This window comes from Triticum aestivum, chromosome 5B (genome assembly GCF_018294505.1).
Source record: "Triticum aestivum cultivar Chinese Spring chromosome 5B, IWGSC CS RefSeq v2.1, whole genome shotgun sequence".
Classification (NCBI taxonomy): Eukaryota; Viridiplantae; Streptophyta; class Magnoliopsida; order Poales; family Poaceae; genus Triticum; species Triticum aestivum.
Genome location: NC_057807.1, coordinates 75,266,248 through 75,289,492, shown reverse-complemented (window position 1 = coordinate 75,289,492; position 23,245 = coordinate 75,266,248).

The following is a 23,245-nucleotide window of genomic DNA, read 5'->3' as shown; positions in this document are numbered from 1 at the left end:
GGGGAGATTCCAAATCTGAACCATTCGTTTGCTTATCTCCAAAGCCGTTCACACAGCAAGATCGGCTAGAAAACAAGAAGTTTACCTTCAATTCAAGCATGTGTGACCAAATATTTGATTTATTGCTGAAAAATAATTACATAAGAATTCTTGGTCACCATGTTGAGCCATCTATCCAAGGATGAATGTATTGTAAGTTGCATGATTCGTTCAAGCATAATTTTGAGGATTGCACCATGTTCCGTCAAATAGTTAAATCGGCCATTGAAAAAGGACGATTGAAGTTTGTTGAAACACCAAGAGATGACTAGTCTATTCCGATTGGTCCTAATGGCAAAATGTTTTTGCATCGGCTGCTTCAAGCCGATACATTTAAAGAGAAGGTAAAAACTACAGGTGATGGGATCAAGCTTTCAAGTAAAGAAGTTGTTGAAGTGCATAATGAACATAATCTTGAGGGTGACAATTCCATCGAAGCTACAATGGAGATACCAAGTACTGGGGGGCAGCAAGCAAATCCAAAGATCGGTGCAAGAACAACCAAAGAAAACAAAGGCCGACGTAAGCACAAAGGTAAAAAGCCGAAAGTCACTTTCTCACAACTATTGGAAAAATATCAAAAGAAGAGTGAAGAGAAGAATGCTTATCGGCCAAATCATGCAAAGAAACCAAGATCACCCCCAAGTTGCGAATATGAGGATTGGTATTGGCAAAGTGATAATTTTAATGCAACATATTCATATCCTTATTTTGGGTCGTCAATGCCAATGCCGTGGATGCCTCCCTATGCTCATATAGATACATATACATCATGGGACATGTATGATACAAGGGCACATTCTACATCTTATTCTAGACCATCTCACCAATACTATGCAGCTCAAAGAAGATCAACATTTGAACAATCACGCGTCAAAGACCGTTTCAATCATAAGGAATTGGTCTAGAGCTCAAGGAAGAAGAAAGAGATGGTCAAGCAGGTTTACCGCATTAAAAGAGATGGTCGTAAGAGTGCAATTTCAGATTTGATCTCAAATGAAAAAGAGCCAATTAAAGTGTTGACATTGGCTACTAAAGGCAATGAGACAAAACAATCAATTGATAAAAATCAGAGTGCCAAATCTGAAGAAAAGAAGTTGAGGGTGCACAAGGCCCAAAAAGAGTTGCCATTTGTTGAAACAAAATCACAGCCGAGATGCCCACTCGGTTTATCGTATTGGCGAAAGAAGGAATTATCTTAGTGCACAAGAGCTGAAAAAGAAGAACATGGCATGGGTTTCGAAGAGGAGCAGTCAAAATGAAAGTGATGTGCAACCTTCTATTGCAACAAGTGTTACAAAAGTGAAGAAAGAGAAGGATGGAAGCCAAAAACAGTTAAGCCGAAGGTTTGCATCACCCCATCAAAATCTTCGGTTAGCACATCATCCATATTCTTCAACCATACCATTGATGCCTTTGCCATGAAATTCATCATCAGGTATGATAAATTACCCTCCCTGGATTTATTTTAATCCATGGAAGCGACATAATTTTCTGCATCATGAGAGGGTATTACCAAATCTCTATACATTTTATTAGCTACATTTTTTTTTGCTAATCCAAAGGGCCGAAATATTTGATTGCTATTTCATTTGTTTATTTCGGCTATACATGATTTGGTGAATGAATTCTACATGGGCATTATGTTGATGGCCGGTATTTAGCTATCACCCTAAGAATATGTCAAAGCATGGCTGATGTAGTATCCTAACATCGTCCTTAGTTCAATTAGAGGCCAAAATGAGGTACATGTTCATTGATATTGCCCTTGTCTTTCTAGTACTATGGAGATTATTTTCGATGGTAAATTTGTGGCAATGGCCAAGGTGTTGGTGTTGCTTATTTATCTTCATATGGAGCTATTTTGTGAAGCCTCAGGCCGCTTATAATATTTTTGCACAATCATCAAAGCCGAATATGCATTGTCATTCGGATTGGAGCTTTGCCTTGATATAGGTGCTATACATATTGAGGCTTCCGGTGATTCGTTATTAGTAGTCCAACAAATATCCAAGGGTTATCAATGTTTTGACGGATCACTTATAGTTTATCTTTTGGTATGTCTAGATGCAAGATTTTTACCTTGGGTTGCCTTGAAATTGTTCATATATCTAGGCATGACAATTCGAAAGAGTTGGCACAGCAAGCGCCCGGCTACTATGTTAACCATGGTGTATTGCATTTCTATCAATAGTCGATGCTAGGTCTTGTCAACATAGGTAAGGCTGAATCGAAGCCCACCGCTTCGGCCACTAATGAAACTTTTATGCAGGTGAAGTAAGGATTGAAGGAAGTTCATTCTTGATTATTTGCAAAAACCTAGCGAAAGGGTGAACAATATGGTTCGGAGGATGGTTTTGATCTATGGAACCTTATCACCGGATTGTTATAGAAGCTGAGAAGTTTTCACCCAAGTTTGCATCAAGAGGTTCAAACAAGCAATGGCCGATATATACTTGTCGTCCTAAGAACATGCAAAATGGCCGATGGAGTGTTGACCTCGTCCTTAGAACAAGCTATGTGGAAGTTATTTTTCGGCACACAAACTTTGCCGAAAAACAGGGGGGCATGTGTTGACACCAGATTTTGGCACGGTCAATAACTTATTTAAGATGGCCTCAAATGGAGAAGTGATCTTCATGAAAGAGTTCCGTATTGTCAATATGAACATATTTGAAGTTTGGGTCATCGCAGTCCGATTTCATCTCGAAGGCCGAAACTATGCTCAAAGTACTAAGATCTTATATTCAGAATACAGTTTGGCTGATTAAGCCCCTAAGACGACCTCAAATGGAAAAATTATCTACACGGATTGTCTTCGTCTCGTCAAAACGATTGATTTTGATATAAAAATCGTTCCAATCCGAGTTGGTATGCAAAAGTTAGAGCCATCGGAATACAGCCCTGTGAGGAGGCAAAAACTGGCGCGCCCCACCAGACACCCTGTCTGATGGGTAGCGCGAGGGATAGCCTGTTTTGCGCGACCGATTTGACACTTAAGATGACCTCTGATCAAAAAATGTTCAACATAAAAGTTATTCGTCTCGTTGAAACGGTCAAGATTGCTTTTGGGCTCGTTTCTATCCGAGATCGTTTACCAACACAAAAAAGACCCGCAAGGTGCAGCCAGTTTAAACCGAACAGTTTTGGAAAGTTCGGACAAAACCAATCCGAATTTGACTAGGGTTTTGGACGTGAATCCAAGCCTTTTCCTTGCACGGGAAGTCCAGCCGCCTCTTATATACCTAAGAGGTGACGGCCGATTGAACAACACACAATCGAACAAATCTATCTACACTTTTTACCTTTACTTTTCCTTCTCCCTTGTTCTTCTTCTTCGTCGTTCTTCGTTCGTTCTTCTTCATTGCAGGGCGGCGAACCTCGAGGCCCTAGGGGCGGTCAGGTCGACCTAGGGCAGCCCATAGCCGCCGCGCGCCCTGACGGGGTCCCTCCCGGGCGTGTGGGGTTTCGGGTCTACAAAAGCGCCCGCCGGATTGTCTTGCGTACCTTGCTTCCGGCGGGTCTCCTTCGACGTGAGCTGCGGTGCATCACCCCCGATGTCGAGGGTACACGGTGACGTGTTCGTGTGCGAACAGTATCAATCCAGTAGGAGACCACGCACAAGTCCCTCGTACCTACACAAATCGATAGCTCCTCGCAACCAACGCGATTAGGGGTTGTCAATCCCTTCATGGTCACTTACGAGAGTGAGATCTGATAGAGATAATAAGTAATATTTTTGGTATTTTTGGTATAAAGATGCAAAATGAAAAGTAAAAGGCAAAGTAAAAACAAAGCAAGTAGTAAAGTAGTAGAGATTGATATGATGAGAATAGACCCGGGGGCCATAGGTTTCACTAGTGGCTTCTCTCAAGAGCATATATATTCTACGATGGGTGAACATATTATTGTTGAGCAATTGATAGAATTGAGCATAGTTATGAGTATATCTAGGTATGATCATGTATATAGGCATCACATCCAAGACAAGTAGATCGAAACGATTCTGCATCTACTACTATTACTCCACTCATCGACCGCTATCCAGCATGCATCTAGAGTATTAAGTTAAAAACAGAGTAACGCCTTAAGCAAGATGACATGATGTAGAGGGATAAATTCATGCAATATGATAAAAACCCCATCTTGTTATCCTCGATGGCAACAATACAATACGTGCCTCGCTGCCCCTTCTGTCACTAGGAAAGGACACCGCAAGATTGAACCCAAAGCTAAGCACTTCTCCCATTGCAAGAACTACCAATCTAGTTGGCCAAACCAAACGGATAATTCGAAGAGACTTGCAAAGATAACTCAATCATACATAAAAGAATTCAGAGAAGATTCAAATATTATTCATAGATAAGCTGGATCATAAACCCACAATTCATCGGTCTCAACAAACACACCGCAAAAAGAAGATTATATCGAATAGATCTCCACGAGAGAGGGGAAGAACATTGTATTGAGATCCAAAAAGAGAGAAGAAGCCATCTAGCTACTAGATATGGACCCGAAGGTCTGAAGTAAACTACTCACACTTCATCGGAGGGGCTATGGTGTTGATGTAGAAGCCCTCCGTGGTGGATGCCCCCTCCGGCAGAGCTCCGGAACAGGCCCTAAGATGGGATCTCGTGGATACAAAAGGTTGCGGTGGTGGAATTAGGTTTTTGGCTCCCCCTCTGATCGTTTGGGGATACGTAGGTATATATAGGAGGAAGGAGTATGTCGGTGGAGCAACAGGGGGGCCACGAGGCAGGGGGCGCGTCCTAGGGGGGCGCTCCCCACCCTCGTGACCACCTCTTTTGTTCCTTGGAGCAGGGTGCAAGTCTCCTGGATGACGTTCGGTGAGAAAATCACGTTCCCGAAGGTTTCATTCCGTTTGGACTCCGTTTGATATTCCGTTTCTTCGAAACACTGAAATAGGCAAAAAACGGCAATTCTAGGCTGGGCCTCCGGTTAATAGGTTAGTCCCAAAAATAATATAAAAGTGGAAAATAAAGCCCAATATAGTCCAAAACAGTAGATAAAGTAGCATGGAGCAATCAAAAATTATAGATACGTTGGAGACATATCACTCACCACTTCATCGGAGCCGCTCACTACAGGAATCAGCTACTTTGCCGTCTGCCACGGCGGACGGCAAAGGCATGAATGGCGGACGGCAAAGGTATTTGCCGTCCGCCACGGACGGCAAACGTGGACGGCAAAGAAAGGTCCAGTAAAGAGCTACGTTGCCGTCCGCTTTTGGTGGCTGACGGCAAAGGGGCCTTTGCCATCAGCAGCGGACGGCAAAGAGCACAGACGGCAAAAATTTCGATGTTAGTCCGTTAGGTGGCTAACGGCAGGACTTTGTCGTCCGCCGCTGACGGCAAAATTCGTCCTGCCTTTGCCGTCTGCCACTGTAGGCAAACTGACTAAATGGGTCAGCTCCCAGGAAGCACAGTTGGCTGCCACGTGCCTCATTTGCCATCTGCGGCTGTTGGCAAAGAGGCCATTGCCGTCGGTGGCGGACGGCAAAGAGCCTGCATATTGGCTCTTTTTCTGTTTTTTTAATCCAACAATTTTCACAGCAAATATATATGACATATATAGATATATTTCACAGGGCTATTTAACAGCACATAAGTTTCATCGTACATACATATATAGTTCCATCCATTCATACATAGCAAGTTGCAACCATTAGGAAGTTGCACATACACATAAGTTGCAACCATTAGGAAGTTGCACATACATATTACAATGCAAAGTTTCATCAAGATAGCAAGTTCCATCGTAGCAAGCTAGAAGAATACTAGAAGAGAATGAAATAAAAAACAAGCACTCCATCATAGCAAGCTAGCTTCCGAGAAGTGAATGAAATCTGCAAAATGGCAAATAAGAAAGTTAGGAAAAGGTGACTAGAAGAAGAAGACTAGAAGAAGAAGCACGCCATCGTTTGTGAGGTAACTTAGGTGAAATCGATCGTTTATGAGCTAACTTAGGTAAAATGCATCATTTTAGAGCTAACGTAGGCAAAATGGATCGTTTATGAGCTAACTAAGCTAATTATGCCATTTTTTTACATAAGTAATCTAACTAAGCATATTATAACTAACTTAGGTCATTTTGGAGGAAACAAAGCTAAGTATAGATCGTTTTAGAGCTAACTTAGGTAAAATGGCTGGTTTTGGAGGTCAGTAAGCTTATTAAGTCATTTTGGAGGAAAAGAAGCTAACTCTAGGTCATTAAGGTAAGCATATTGGAGGAAATAAAGCTAAGTCTAGGTCTTTATGCATTTGTTAAGCAAAAAACTAGAGAAACTTACCTTGATCATGGAGGTGTAGGAGCGGGCTGGCTCGTGCCAGTAGCTGGAGAAGGATCGTGTGATGCTTGTGTGGAGTTACGCTGCACCAAAGATCATTTCCAATGTTTCGTTAGCATGATGACACTCAAATGTTAAGACTAGCAAGTAACGTCCATTCAAATTAAACTCACCGTGGTCTCAGGAGCAATCTCTGGATCAATGGCTATGGAGCCACGGGACCTCCCGCCACTAGATATCATCACCTGCTCTGGATCAATGGGAATCTGGCTCGGGTTAAACTCCTCCCCTTTCCTCGCCTTCCCCTTGACTTGCTTGTAAGAGGCAGTGTGGGCCATGGCATACAGGTCGTACCCCTCTGGCACCTTATCCGTCTTATTGTAGCATGCCTGAAAGAGAGAAACAAAGTAAATTAGTAATTAAAGGGCTCAAGCTAGCATGATGAATGAATTGCATTAATCATGAAGCAAACCACATACCCAATTCCGCCCGAACTGATATAAGCTGGAGCTACCTTGATGGTGTGGCACACCTTCAATTTGGGCACGTTTGTCCTTGGCCTCAGTCGGCTCCCCTTCCATCTTTCAACACCTGCCATGACAAAGAGTAAACGAAATTAGTACAACATAAAAAAATACCGACATGAATAATAATATGTATATCACTTAAGTGTATCATCATCAAGTACAACATAAAAAAATTGAATACCTGACACTACTAATAATCTCGATCAGTATCATCAATAAATGCATAATCATCATCATCACTATAATCAATGACGGGCTCATAGGGTTCAGTGGCATCAACATGTGGAAGGCCACCTTTACGTAATCGGTCAAGCATTGACAGGTCATCCGCAGCAGTAACCTCTTCTTGTTCCGGCTCTTCTTGTTCCTCCTCTGGGGTGATGTGGGATTCACTGTCGCTGTCTACTTCAATGTTTTGGGGTGAAGTATACCGGTTCTTGAAACGCTTTTTGGAAAGACGTGTCTCTTGGAAGAATTCTCCTTCATATGTGTCTGGGTTAATGTGAGGTTCATAATCCTCTTCCTTTGGGGGAGATAGTCTAGCACGTGGCGGCACTTCATAAACGACATCCCAACCTTTCAGATTTGGATTAGTTTGGCAGGCCCACGGTAGATAGAATACTTGGGTCGCCTGTTGAGCCGTAATATAGACATCAGGAACATCTAAATGGGTGCTTTGGTTGATTTCAACTAGCCCTATATGTTCATGAGTCCTTCTAGTCTCCTTCGGCTGAAACCAATAACATTTGAAGACTACGACATTCGGTGGGTTTTCACCATAGAATAGAAGTTCATAAATTGCTTCAACTCTCCCATAATACTCGGTACCTCCTTCGCCGATAGCAGATACACAACAATTTGTAGACTTTCGGTCGGCCATAGATAGCTCTTTGCCATAGGTACGAAAGCGATACCCGTTGATGTCGTATTTGTCAAATGAACGGACCTTATAGTCAAAACCATTAGCGACTTGTCTCAATTCGGCGTCCATAGACTCTGAATTAGCCTACAAGTTTAATATGAAAGGATTGTTGCATTACGCACAAATTAGCGAATGAAATGAAATTGTCTAATAGAATTTACCGTTTGTTTGAACCAAGAGATGAAACCGGGATAGCCGCCTCCTTGCTTTGCGAGAAGCTCATACTCTTCGACGGAATCCTTTTGGATCACCGCTCCATACGAGAATAGGGCGACGTATCGACTGTATGAAATATCCAGGAATAAGAGCAGTTCAAAGGAAATAGAAGTTGCGAAACAATGTACCGAGAACTTACTCGATGTACGGCCGCACTTCTATCAGGTTGTTGAAGATATACAACGAAATGGTCCGCCATTCTTCGTTATCCAAAGATACTGGATTTGAAACACTGGCTGGTGCGAGATTCCCTTTGAATAGGCTGAGGTTGGATCCACCCTTTTTAGGCTCGTCAGCATTGTACCGAGGCTTCGGATTATGCAAATGACAATTTTTGGTTTCGTAGTGTGCTGTCACGAAGTTTGCCGCCTCCTCAGTGATGAATGCCTCAGCCATCGACGCTTCAATTCTACGTTTATTTTTACATTTTTCTCGAAGCGTCTTCTGCATCCTCTCAGTTGGGTAGCACCAACGATTTTGCACGGGCCCCCCAATCTTGCCTCGGTCGGGAGATGCAAAATCAAATGCTGCATTGGATTAAAGAAGCCCGGTGGAAAGATCTTCTCTAACTTGCAGATCAACTCCGGCGCCAACTCTTCCATTTCTTCTAGCACGCCAGGCGATAGTTCTTTCGCACAAAGAACACGGAAGAAATAGCTGAGTTCTGCCAGTACTAGCCATTCATCCTCAGGGATGAAGCCACGCAACATCACCGGCATTACCCGCTCAATCCATATGTGCCAATCATGACTCTTGAGACCAAATATCTTCAATTTATCAAGACTCGCTCCCCTCTTTAGATTCGCTGCATACCCATCGGGGAACATCAACTGCATTTTCACCCACAAGATAATTTCCCTCATAGCTGGCCTTCCAAGATTGAACCATGCCTTTGGCTTCGTCCAGTTCTGCTTTCCTTTCGGTTCTTTCATGTTTTGTAACGGCCTATCACATAGCGCCTCCAGATCGACTCTAGCCTTAGTATTATCCTTTGACTTCCCATCTATGCCGAACAATGTACCAAAAAGTGCCTCGGCGATATTCTTCTCAGTGTGCATCACGTCGATGTTGTGTGGGCAAAGGAGGTCTTTGAAGTAAGGCAGATCCCATAAGCATGTTTTGTGAGTCCAGGCGTGCTTAGAATTATACCCCTTGAAGTACCCTGGACGCTCTGGATCTGGCTCGAGAGCGTTTAACTGATCCAGGGTCTGTTGGCCTGTCAACGCAGGTGGTGCAGAGTTTTTTACAACTCTACCTCTGATGAAGTTCTTCTTGTCTTTCCTGAACTTATGGCGAGGATCCAGGAACTGTCTATGCATGTCGAAGCAAGAAAACTTGCGACCGGCCTGAAGCCAACGAAACTCAAGAGCTCCCTTGCATGTGGGGCACGGGAACCTTCCATGCACACACCAGCCAACGAATAGCGCATACGCCGGCAAGTCATGCGTCGAGTACATGTACCAGACACGCATTATGAAGTTTCGTTTGCTATAGGCGTCGTATGTCTTGAACCCATTATCCCAGGCTTCTTGCAATTCGTCCTTAAGCGGCTGCATGTACACATTCATATTTTCCCCGGATAGTTGGGCCCTGGAATTATCAACGTCAGGAAAATGTTCTTTCTTTGCATAATCTGTCCGGGGGGGAGATTGAGTGGAAAGACAAATACGGGCCAACAACTGTATTGGGCTGCCGTCATACCAAACACACTGAACCCATCCGTGCTGATGCCGACTCGAGGATGCCTCGGATCTGCCGCTTTGTCAGCATGTAATTCATCAAACTTTTTCCACGCAACACCATCCGATGTGTGTACCATCATCAGATTCCCATCTGCATCTAGTTCGGTTCTTTTGCCTGTTTTGTGCCATGTCATCTGTCTGGCCGTCTCTTCGACCATGAAAAGACGTTGAAGTCTTGGTACGATTGGCATATACCGAAGAACACTAACGGGGATTTTGGTCTGTGTCTTCTCACCCATACCGTTGTCTACCACAATATACCTGGAAGACTTGCAAATGGGACAATAGTTCAAGTCCACATAGTCAAGCCTAAATAAGGCACATCCTTTCTCACAGGCATGTATCTTCTCATAGGGCATCTTTAGTGCACGGAGGATTTTGTCCGACTGGTACAGGTTTGCAGGCATTACATGGCCTTTGGGTAGAAAGCGTCCAAATACTATCATAATTGTGTCGTAGCATTCTCTGCCCAAGTTGAACTGAGCCTTCAGAGCCATTACTTGTGAGATGGCATCCAACTGATAAAGCTCAGTGTGCTCGTGGAGCGAACGTTTTGAAGACTCCAACATTTCATTGAAGGCCTTTGCAGATTCCTCCATCTCCTCATCCGAATCCCGAGCATCATCATAGTCTTGCACCATGTTTTCCATCCCGGTACCATGCTCGTCGGTGCGAGGACGATCCACCTCAACTCGGTCACGTGGGGCAGACTCACCATGAAATGTCCACACCGTATAATCGGGCGTAAAACCATTCTTCTGCAGGTGTTTGTCCATTTCAGCCTCTGTCCTCTTTTCCCAATTGCCGCACCGGAAACAGGGGCACCAGTTTTTCCTCTGGCCATTTGCAAATGCGGCTTGCACAAACCCCTTGGTTTTTGTGAACCATTCAGCGCTCCATTTGTTCTGACCAGTGTGACCGGTATACATCCACGCACGATCACTCATCTTGACTTTCAGAGCTACTGGACACACAACAATTATATATATAATTCACCATGTATATATTCATCAGTTGATCTACTTTGTCAATTTTATTACGTCCATGCAACCTACACTCTAATAGGTAATGATAGGTCCTAATCCCACCCGAGTATGTGTAGATTGGGTTCATTTTCCCATGCTATGCTCCGGATCCGACGCAAAATTTCGGCAGCACCTCCCCGCTGTTCTCCTGATACAAGTCTCTGCAATAAACAGAGAGGATGTGTACCGGGAGAACAACAAGGGAGGCACTAACAAAATTTATGCGTCGGATCCGGAGCAAAGCATATGGGAATATGAACCCAATCTACACATACTCGGGCTGTCCATGGATAGTGTTGGACAATTCGGGAGAATCAAGGTTATAAATATGCAAATGCATGCATATTTATAACTATGATGCTTTCGAACGGGAGACACATATTGGTTACGCATACTGATGATTCAAGACACATATATAGCTAGCTATCAAATTTCATCGGCACAAACACCGAAACAGAGCAAATAATTAATGGGGGAGGAGGACATGTCATTTGTGCTCACCCACGAATGAAGGGGCAGAGCTCGTCAAACGCACGGCGAGGTCGTCGAACACCAACCTCGCAGCGGTGAAACAACTGCACATTTAAATCAACCCGATCAACACAATTATATATGATGTTTTTCATAACAAAATCGAAAAATATATGACCTAATTAATAATTCACAAATATAAGAACCCGTCGACCTCGGGGGGCGGGTGTCGGGGTGTCTGGGTGTCGTGTCGGGGTCGGGGTGTCGTGTCGGGGTCGGGGTGTCGGGGTCAGGGGTCAGGGGGTCGGGGTGTCGGGGTCAAGGGGGTCAAGGGGTCGGGGTGTGGTGTCGGGGTTAGGGGGTCGGGGTGTTTCCTTCTATCCTTCTTCTTCTTTCTTTCTCTTCTTCTTCTTTCCTTTCTTCTTCTTTCCGTTCTTCTTCTTCTTCTTTCATCTTTTTTCTACCTTTTTACTTCTTTTCGTTTCTTCTTTTCTTCTTCTTCTACTTCTTCTACTTCTTTTCTTCTTCTTCTTTTTTCATCTTTCTACTACTTCTACTTCTTCTACTACTTCTAATTCTTTCCTAACACTAACACTAACACAATCTAGCACTAACAATTAAATAGCAAAAAAATGAAAAAACAGAAAAAAGGTAGTAGTCCCTCACCGGAGCAATGGGACGGTCGGCGGGGGGGGGGGCACCGGGCGGCGGGGGCGGCACCGGTCGGCGGGGGCGGCGCCGGGCGGCAGATGGCGGGGCGACGGGGCGTCGGTTGGTGGGGGGGCGGAGGGGTGGTGGGGCAACGGGGCAAGGGTGCGAGGGCGGGGGCGGGGCCGGGTGGCGGGGCGGGGGCGGCACCGGGCAGCGGGAGGCGGAGGGGTGGTGGGGCGACGAGGCATCGGCGGGTGTGGTGGGGCAGAAGGGTGGTGGGGCGACGGGCCAAGGGTGCGGGGGTAGGGGCGGCGGGGGCGGGGGCGGCGCCGGGCGGCGGGGGCGACGGTGGATCTAGCTAGGGCGGGGCGTCGGGGAGGAGAGAGGAAGAGAGGAAGAGAAGAGAGAGTAACGGGCGTGGGTGGCGTCCGTTAGTTACTCGGCTCTTTGCCGTCCGCCGTTTCTTTGTCGTCCGCCGTTTTCTCTCTTTGTCGTCCGCTAGCAGACGACAAAGAGGTGGGGCGTTAAGTTTTTTTTAAACGGGCGGGTGGGTGGGGGCCACCTCCCTCTTTGCCGTCAGCTGGCGGACGACAAAGAGATTCTTTTCCGTCCGCCATTTCTTTGCCATCGGCTTTTCGGTGGCTGATGGTAAAGAGCTTCTTTGCCGTCCGCTAGCGGACAGCAAAGATCTGGCAGATGGCAGAGTAGCTGATTCCAGTAGTGGCTTCAGCGACTGGCTTGTCCACCGCTCCAGATCTCCTTGACCGCCATCATGGTCCACCGCACCAGATCTGCTTAACCGGCGCCCTCCACCACAGCGTAGGCCCTTCACTGACTCCCTCATCCGCCCCTTCGCTGGCCCTTCATACAAGCCCTCGTCCGACGCAACATATCCGCCTCACAGAAAGCACTATACAACGCACCCGCCGAAGCCTTCGTTCACTGCACCGGACCCGCTCCACGGACGCCATATTCAACTCCACCGGCCCTGCTTTACCGATGCCGCAGCCTCATCAGGTTATTTCGATTTGTACTCCTTCGATTTTTCTCTTTATTGTGCAACGGTTCACTTACCACAGATGAGCTTTCTTGTATGTCGACATGCGCCACAACCGTAGCACCGGGCAGCTTCAGCGACGGTGATAGCCGGCCCAAAATCAACCGCAACACGAGCACCATCGACGATCCTTAGCTATCAAGTATGACAACGATACCCATACGCCGCCGAGAATCAGGTACTATTATCCAACGGCCGACGCCTACGTTCACTTTCCTAGCATAAGCACCGCACCTTTGAATTTCTTCAGGGCATCATTCAGTTTTTCATGAGACGCGTTATTCTGCTTGCACCTGTAGGGCCATACTTCTAGCAGTGAACATGTTACATGTGTTAAATTACATACCAGTGCACATATAGTTAATATGCTTTAGTTTTGTTCTGATGCCACATGTTGGTTCCATCAGACTAATTAATGTTCTCTATGCTTAATTACACATCAGCAAACTAGCATGTGGTTTCGCTCCTTTTTGTTCGTTTTACCCTACATTTTCTGATGCTAGATATTACATCACTGCTCCGAGCCTCTGTTCATTACTTGTTTGTGTGTTCTTGATCTTCCCAAGTTGCATGACTAATTTGATGCTTCTATTAATTATGGAGCTGCCAACCCCATCAAGCAAAATATGTGTTCTTTTGGTGTTGGCACCTCGAAGAAGCATAAAAATAGAGGGAAGCAGATATATTGTAGTGTATGCACACACCCTTCTTTCATTAGTTTAGATGAACCACTGATGATCAATTCGGACCAGTGCATGCGAATAAAATTAATTTTACCTAAATAGATGGTGCAGAATAAACTACAACAACTAGATTTGCAACCACGGGATGCTGACGATATCTTCAAAGAACATTGCAACAGCAGCTAGGCTTCACAGCAACATATGGTAAGCCAGTGTGTTTTAGTACATGTTAAATGTAATGCGAGTGGGCTGCTTTCTTGGCTTGTTCCCTCAACGTGTAATCCTACCGAATTACAAATAGTTCAGTTGTCTGCTTTGCTGTATTGCTTGATTTGAATGCTTGTTTGTTGTTACGTAACACCTGAGTTGGCCAATATGTCAGCAGTGCCTGCTATACTATCGTAAAGAAATGCATGCCTATTTCATTTGAGTCCTTAACTTTTCCTCTCAACTTCATCACAAGACTGTCTTCGTAGTTTATATGAGGCCACACTGTTAAGTGCTTTCTCAGATTATTTCAACTGCTTAGATGCCTTCGCAACTTAAATATAGCGGTTGTACACTCCATTTCAACTTTCATCTTACCATTTTAATTTCTTTTCGGCTGATGCTGCTTCAAACCATTTAAATATAGTTTGCCATGCTCGGCAATAATTCGTCCGTCGTTTACCATGTAAGCTTACTGCCTGGATCATACGATAACTATCTCTTACTTATGTCCAGCGGAAACCTTTCAGGATGCCGTTCACACTAGGACACAATGTACAACCCCAAAATCTATTTGTGGAAGCAGTGCGCCATCCATGTTACTAGATGGTAGCAGTTCAGAGGCAACACCGCCGGAGAGCAGTCTGAGCACAGATATTATAGTGCTTGAGGCTCTACTAGAGGCAGAAAGAGATGGTGTGGCTGCCATGAATGAGGTAATCTTTATCTTGAGGCTGGAAATTACGGAATTAGCGGCACGCATTATGCAAGCAACCCAAGAATTGGAGGAAGTAAGAATGTTGCATTTGAAGACGGAGGAGGTCCTGCTGTTTCTGCTATCTGAAGCCCCAGGTAATCATGGTTCTTCTTTAGATACCAGTTGAAATTGTCATTAGATTATCGTACTTGCATGTTGTGTCATGTCTCTGAATGGATTATGTTGCAAGACCCCCTATGTTGTCTGGAATTCCATGTTGTCCATGTGTTGTAATGATCCGAATTTTTTAGGCGAGGTAATCCTCAGTACTTGTATGATTAACACAAGGTGAAATGTTTTTTGTGTGAGCACATTGTATTGGATGAAATAACTGTTTGAATCAGAGTGTATCCAACCTACTGAATTCGAAGATCACGACATTTCTAAATCATAATCACATATAAAGGTGGAATAAATCTTTGTTGTGGTTTTGAAGAAATAAATAACAAAACGTATAATTATCTGTGGATATTCGTAATCGAATACAAACTGGATTTGAATTTAGTTTGCCAGGTCCCAGGGAAAACGTGAATGCTAATTCTCCCAAGTTTTGAACGAAGCGGCTAAACACCCACTATAATTTGTGGGCTGCCCGAAGCAAGTGTTTGCGAGATGAAAATTACTGTCTACCCCTGACACTTGACATCCTTATCGACCAGATTTACACTGCTGTCGATAGGGGTAGACTAGTAACTTCAGTCAGACGTGACACGACGGCCTCTGAGCTCATTCAGACACGGTGGGCGCCAAACATGGGCGGAAAACACATTTGATTCAAGCTCGTCCGAAAGACATGTGTCTCTTCCTCCATTTGCCCATTCATACACGGTGGGCGGCAAAACAAACTCTCCTCGTCCGAAATCGATGTAGGCTAATATTTTAAATAGGGGCAGATGTGTAACTTCCATCAAACGTGACACAACCGCCCTACCTGTCAGCCCCGTTCATATACCATGGGCGCCAACCGTGGGTAGCAAAACACCCTCTCCTCGCCCGAAATAGTTACCGGCAAATATTTGGGAGATGCGAGATTACCGTCCTATCCCCAACCGACGCGATGTCTGAAATTGTAAATGGGGGATAAGTTCGTAACTTTCCCCCATTTCAGAGAAGCGCGTCCCAAAGTTTGAGATCGCCCCCCTCCCCTCCATTTCCCCATTCATACACCGTCGGCGGCACGACAACCTCCGCATTGCGGCCAGCCTCCTCCGTCCGCCACCCCATCCTCCACCTTGCCGGAGCCGCTACCCCTACCCCGTCGTCCACTGCAAGAGATGGACGTCTCTCATCCATGGTGCTAGACCAGGATCCTTTCATCGCCCCCTCTCGCTTCATCGGCGCCGTCGTCCACCTTGCCATTGCTACTCCTACGACCGCCTCGTCCACGGCAACATGATATATCCCCCGACCCGGCCGTCTGCCGTCTAAAGTCTTCTTCCCCGCCGCCGACAGCCATCGCACCCGCAGCATCCTCAATGTATCAGCATAGGCCTACACGGCGTCGCAAGGGAGGTGGTACTCTTCCATATGTGCTTAAGTTATTGATCTCACCCGGAAAATAGATCGTAATTTGTTTACTGTACTTTTCTTGTCCGTACCAAATCGTAGTGGCTAGTTGAAAGCAAACATTGGTTGCGAAGTAGCTTTGTCCGGTTTGTACCTTCAGATCCGCCATGGCACGGGCACTATACTCGTAAAGCTTATGGTTTACCCCCTTTATATTCACTACCATCATCGTAGGTGCTTCATGTTGTGCTAGCACTGCTCCTCAAGACCTCAACCCAAAGCTTATGTGTTGAAATACGAATCTGATATGATGCTCATATCACTAAAACAGAGAACGTTTAATTGGTCACCTAATGTTCCTATATTCGTTTCGAAAAGCATGTGCGCCACCCACTGGTCCAGCTAGTTCCACTTTCCTGATTTTTCTCTTGATGCTTAGGGTTTTCCCCTTTTATCTACTCTACTATGATCTCCGTAGGTGCTTTCTGTCGTACTAGCATTACTCCACCCTTCAAGCTAAACAACACAACACTCAGAATTCGAAAGCTTAGTTGTTCAAATATGATTGTGATATGATACTGATATTAGTTAACCGACACATTTAATTGGTTAGCTAAAGGTCCCACTTGAGTTTCCAAATGCATGTCGCGACATATAGAGAGACAACATAATTGCATTTCTTTGTCACTTGTTGACCGTACTTTCTTGTCCATACCAAATCTTAGTTGTTATTTCAAAGCAAACATCGGTTGCTAACTACCCTTTGCGCGGTTTGCAGCTTCAGATCTGCCATCCCACTGCCACGGTCAACACTGTACTAATCATGCTTATGTTTTCCCCATTTTATGATGACCACAATCAACCTACGTGGTTCGTGTTGTAATAGCACTGCTCCACCCATCGAGCTAAACAAGCTTAGCTGTACAAATTCATATCTGATATTATTGCTGATATTAGTAAAACTGAGAGATGTTTAATTGGTTAGCTAAATGTTCCTACTTTAGTTTCGAAATGCATGTGAGCCACATATGGAGAGACCAGAAAGAATAGTATTTCTCTGTGCGCTCTGGTTCATCATGGGTGGCCAACCGACATTGTATTGAAACACTTGTAATATCTTCAATTTGCTTGCTCTTCTGCTCTTCTTTAAGATGATACTCTTCTCTTGCGGTCGACTGGTCAGGTCGAGTTGTTCTCCCTTAGTATATTTTGAATCTGTCAGGTCAGGTCGACTTGTTCTTCTTTACTATATGTTGAAGCTATCATCTGCGAAGTATCATCACTTCTGGAGCTCTCATATTTTGAGTAGTAGGCCACATTATATTAATGCACACAACAAATTACAGCATGCATGGCATCTTTTAAAAGAATCGCAGAGATAGCACAAAGGGGTTTACAGGGAGGTAGTATTGGATTAGAATCACTTCTGCATTATAAAGAAAATCTCACTTGTTTTTATGTTTTCATGCATGTCAGATATTGAACATTATCAAAATGAACATGAGAATGGGCGCACAAGAGGAATATTGCGGAACGATCCACTGGCTAACAAACTTGGCATGGTGGAGGATGGCCTATCTTATTCACCCATCAAGGTGCTTGCTCTAACTTTGCAAAGTTGTATTGGTCGCACATATTTTGCATCTGACCTCTTGCATTTCTTCTACTTTGTTACACCATCTGCTTAGTTTAAGCATCATATATGAGTATATGCCATAACTATCCATTTTCTATACCTATTCCATGTGTCTCCACACTATGTTTTTCCAGTCAAATGTTGTTCTTTGGTGATAGATGTCCAAAAGGAAGAGGGTGAGTGCAGATCCTCAAGGAGTACAAACTAGGTATTTGGAAAAGGTAGTGGTACCTGTTAAATCAGATAGATCAGCAGCCACAGAAAACACAGGCCCAACTGTACCACACTTTACCCCTACTCCAGTGGCCAAACCCCTATTAGAACTGCTGGGAGCCCAGCGTCACGTACTGTCTATGATATCAATTCAAAATTTTAACTCCTAAATTTCTGCTTGTGCCTTACCCTTCTCTCTTGTATGAAAACTAATTTCAGATGAATCTCCTTGCTCAAAGGATCATACGATCTCAAAACAATAATGGGCTCTGCATTGCTCTTGTCAGTACCTCTCTCCCTTTTGCCTTGTAACGTTGTACTTAATTAATTGCTATTTGATTATGTATCATCAGTCTACACCTGAGCTTCATTATCCTCTATTTCTTCCAATATTATTTGATCTATATTTACTCTTTGCAAAATGTAGAATAATGGCAACGCTTATAAAGAATTTTCTTTGGGGAATTTATTGAATTATCCTGCCATCAACATGGAGAAGGGCTTTGTCCAGCCCATGTTAACATGTAATGTAAGTTCATCCTTCTCAAGCCTTCAAACTTTGTTCTAGTATAGATTTGGATAGGCATCATTGCCTCCACTACTGTTTGCTTTGCTGTTTACATCTAATTGGATGTTTGCAACAATTACCAGTTTCAAATTGTAGTTGTAAAAACATGTTCATTATGCAGAACAGATCCATTTATTTGCTTATATAATTGTGAAACCTGTTACGTGTCTCCTTGTTTCTCTTTCAGAGTCGTATCTCTTACGCCAGGCAGAATTTTAGGGAAGGTAGTGAGCCAAACCATCTTGAGGACAGCGAGATGACCCCAAGGTCTTGTCTTGATGAAGACAGTGAGTTGAAGCTACTCACCAGCAGGTGTGAGACAACCTCTGTGCAGTCGCTGCCTCAATCAGTTCGACTTCTTCAGTCTCAACTTAAAGCGGAAAGGCTTGCTTCAGCTCAGCTCCAACTTGAAGTCAAAGATGCAGTGAAGATGTCAGAGGACTGCCGTGCGCACCATCATGCCTTAAATCTAGTGTTGATGCATCTATCATTGACACAACTGAGGTCTACTCAGCTTCTTCAGCTGTTGGGGGGGCCCGACCTAGCCAGGCCTAGTGCCTTCTGAAGTGCTCTCAGTTTTGTATATTCTTTTGTCGGCGCGTTTATTTGCACTGGTGGCGAACTTTGATGCCCAGTGGATGTAATATGTGTGATAGCCGTGATAGCCTAGCGTAAGTTGCTTGCTTATTTATTTCCTTGTTGTCTTGTTTATTTGTTTGCTTGTAGTCATTGCAGTTCTTTTTCCGCGGTTTGCTAGTGGCTGCAATAACCTATTTTTTAAAACTAGGCCACAATAACCATGGGCTAATATTGACTATAGTGACACTGGGCCTCCTACGGGCCATAGAAATAGTGGGCCTTCTACGGGCCGTAGAAACGGTGGTCCTTCTACGGGCCGTAGAAACATTGGGCCTTCTACGGGCCGTAGAAACAAGGGGCCTTCTACGGGCCGTAGAAACAATGGGCCTTCTACGGGTCGTATCATCAATGGGCCTTATACGGGCAGTATGATCGATTGGCCAAACATGGGCCAATAACAGGCCGCATTATGGCCGTAAACGGGCTAGAGTTGGAATCGTCCGTTCATGGGCCGACCATAACGGGCCATCGTTAATAGGCCGTATTTCATGACGCTATGAAAACGACCCAACGTGTTAACAGACCACAAACGGGCCAACTGTAACCACGGGCTGAATTTGGCCCATAAGCAGAAAATGAACAGTAACAGGTCGTAAGTAAACGAATGCTGGAAATGAGCCCAAGAATAAATGGCTCTGAGAAAGCCGAAAGATAACATGGGCTGGAAACGGCCCAACATAATAACGGGCCCTTAATGGGTATAAAAAGATACACTGTTCATTACGGGCCAGTTTCACCATGGGCCGTTAATAGGCCAAGAATTACATAGGGCCTCATATGGCCCGAAAGACGTCATGGACCATACATGGGCCAGAAGTGAAAACGGGCTGGAATCATATTGGGTGGCCCAGATGACGCTACTGGGCCTAATTCGGGTAGGGCGTAACGGGCCTTCGGTTAGCGGGCTATAAATGGGCTATATGCAAACAGGCCGTTAACAGGCTTTACATGGGCCGGCCCGCCACCTTTTGACCAAGTCAAATGGGCCGGCCTTTTCACAGGAATGGGCCTCTGCTGGGCCGTGCCACGTGTCGACCTACCATAGGCGCCTTCTGTCCAATGAGTGGATGACATCTGTCCCAACGGTGAGCCGACACGTGTTTCCTCCAGCCAATGATGATTTTACACGTGGAAAATCCCCATTGGTCGGGGCTGTTAACGGGTTATCGGATCCAAAACCCGACCCGATAGCTTAACGGCGTTCCGTTACGGTGGATGCCACATGTCGGTCACCCTTGACGAAAGCACTTCTGTGACGCGCGATTTATCGTCATGGAAGTGGACACTTCCGTGATGATAATTTTGGTAATGTCATGGAACACTTCTACGACAGCACAGGTATGACTATCTTGGTTCTGTCATAAATTTGTCATGGATGTACATGCATGACAAAAACGCGACCTACTGTGACAAACACGTATCGTCACGGAAGTGTATTTTTTTGTAGTGTATCATAGAGTTCGTACTAGAATAACACCTTAAGACACAAATCAACCAAAACCCTAATGTCACCTAGATACTCCAATGTCACCACAAGTATCCATGGGTATGATTATACGATATGCATCACACAATCTCAGACTCATCTATTCAACCAACACAAAGAACTTCAAAGAGTGCCCCAAAGTTTCTACCGGAGAGTCAAGACGAAAACGTGTGCCAACCCCTATGCATAAGTTCACAATGTTACGGAACCCGCAAGTTGATCACCAAAACATACATCATGTAGATCACATGAATATCCCATTGTCACCCCAGATAAGCACATGCAAGACATACATCAAGTGTTCTCAATCCTTAAAGACTCAATCCGATAAGATAACTTCAAAGGGAAAACTCAATCCATTACAAGAGAGTAGAGGGGGAGAAACATCATAAGATCCAACTATAATAGCAAAGCTTGCGATACATCAAGATGGTACCACCTCAAGAACACGAGAGAGAGAGAGAGAGAGAGAGAGAGAGATCAAACACATAGCTACTGATACATACCCTTAGCCCCGAGGGTGAACTACTCCCTCCTCGTCATGGAGAGCGCCGGGATGATGAAGATGGCCACCGGTGAGGGATCCCCCCTCCGGCAGGGTGCGGGAACAGGGCCCCGATTGGTTTTTGGTGGCTACAGAGGCTTGCGGCGGTGGAACTCCCGATCTATTCTGTTCCCAAAGGTTTTAGGGTATATAGATATATATAGGCGAAAGAAGTCGGTAAGGGGAGCCATGAGGGGCCCACGAGGGTGGAGGGCACGCCCGGGGGGGTGGACACGCCCCCTACCTCATGCCTTCCTCGTTGCTTCCCTTACATGCACTCCAAGTCTTCTGGATTGCTTCCGTTCCAAAAATAACTCTCCCGAAGGTTTCATTCCGTTTGGACTCCGTTTGATATTCCTTTTCTGCAAAACACTGAAACAAGGGAAAAAACAGAAACTGACACTGGGCTCTGGGTTAATAGGTTAGTCCCAAAAATAATATAAAAGTGTATAATAAATCCCATTAAACATCCAAAACAGAATATAATATAGCATGGACCAAACAAAAATTATAGATACGTTGGAGACGTATCAACGCCCTACGCGGTAGTACCGCTCCTGGTGAACGGTAGTACCGCTGCCTCGTGTCCTGGCAGTGTTGCGTGCGGTAGTAGGCGCGGATGTAATTTTTTACATCCGCCCTTATGCGGTAGCACCGCCCCGTGTGAGCGGTAGTAACGTGCAGCCTTTTTCTCGTAGCTAGCTCCAGCGGTTGTAGGCGCGACAATTATTTTTTTACATCTGTGGTCGCGCGGTAGTTCCGCAAGGGCTGGCGGTAGTACCGCTCCTGCAGTAGTACCGCCCTGTTGCCTGTTTGCAGTGTTGTTTCATTGGGCTTCTGCCTCCCTAGCGGTAGTACGGCTCGTAGGAGCGGTAGTACCGTTCTGTGCGGGCTGTGAGCATAACGGTTGGATTTTTTCCCTTCTATAAAAGGGGGTCTTCTCCCCCAATGAAACTTATCCTTTGAGCTCGTGTTCTTCCCCCATTGTTGACCTTCTTTGAGCTTGCTATCACTCAATCCCTCCATGGATTTTTGCTAGTTTTTGAGGGAAAAGAGAGAGGAGATCTAGATCCACATTTCCACCAATCACTTTCTTCTCTATGTGAGGGGAACCCCTTGGATCTAGATCTTGGAGTTCTTGGTGTTCTCCTTCTTGTTCTTCCTCTCATTTTCCTCCCTAGCATTAGTTGCTTCGGTGGGATTTGAGAGAGAAGGACTTGGGCACTCCGTGTGCCCTTGCCATTGCATTTGATGCATCAGTTTGAGTTCTCCACGGTGATACGTGGAAGTTACAAGTTGAGAAGCTTATTACTCTTGGGTGCTTGGTACCCTTGAGTGCCCGAAGATATTCAGGACCAAAGACACGGATGATCACTTTGACAAACCTACGCACTGACTCAATTATGGTATCTTCACCAATGCGAAAGTACTCATCGGTATAGTCAGCCGGAACGCCATATGCAATCACCCGCATAGCTGCCGAGATTTTTTGATATGCACTAAATCCCTTTAAGCCCGCGACATTTCTTCTTTGAGTAAAATACCGACAATTTGCCTCGCAAGCTTGAACAATTTTCACAAAGAGAGATCGGCGCATTCGGTACCTTCTCCAGAAGGGGTGCGATAGATATGTTGGATTCTCCGCGAAGTAGTCTTGCATCAACATCTCATTCCCGAGATAGCGATTTCGAGGAATGCAAAGACACCCGACGGTCGATCCTCGTCGCCTCTTTCGGTTCTCGTCTTCGTGCTCCTTCACGACAAGGGCCATCATCAATGTCTGTTGCCGATAGTTTGCAAGAAGCGTCTCAACATCCGACTCATCCGAATCGGACGAATCGTCGAGCAAAAACTTCTCGCATGGGCTCAATTCCATCTACATGAAGAAAAATCACACGCCGCGTCAACCAACTATGCATAGCGCTTGACACAAAGCACAAGCAAACGCTCACCGGCGGCTCATGGGGCGGGCAATCCCGGGCGGCGACTAGAGGCGGCTCGAGGACGGTCGATACCCGACGGCGAAGGCGACCAGGGGTGGCTCGTCTC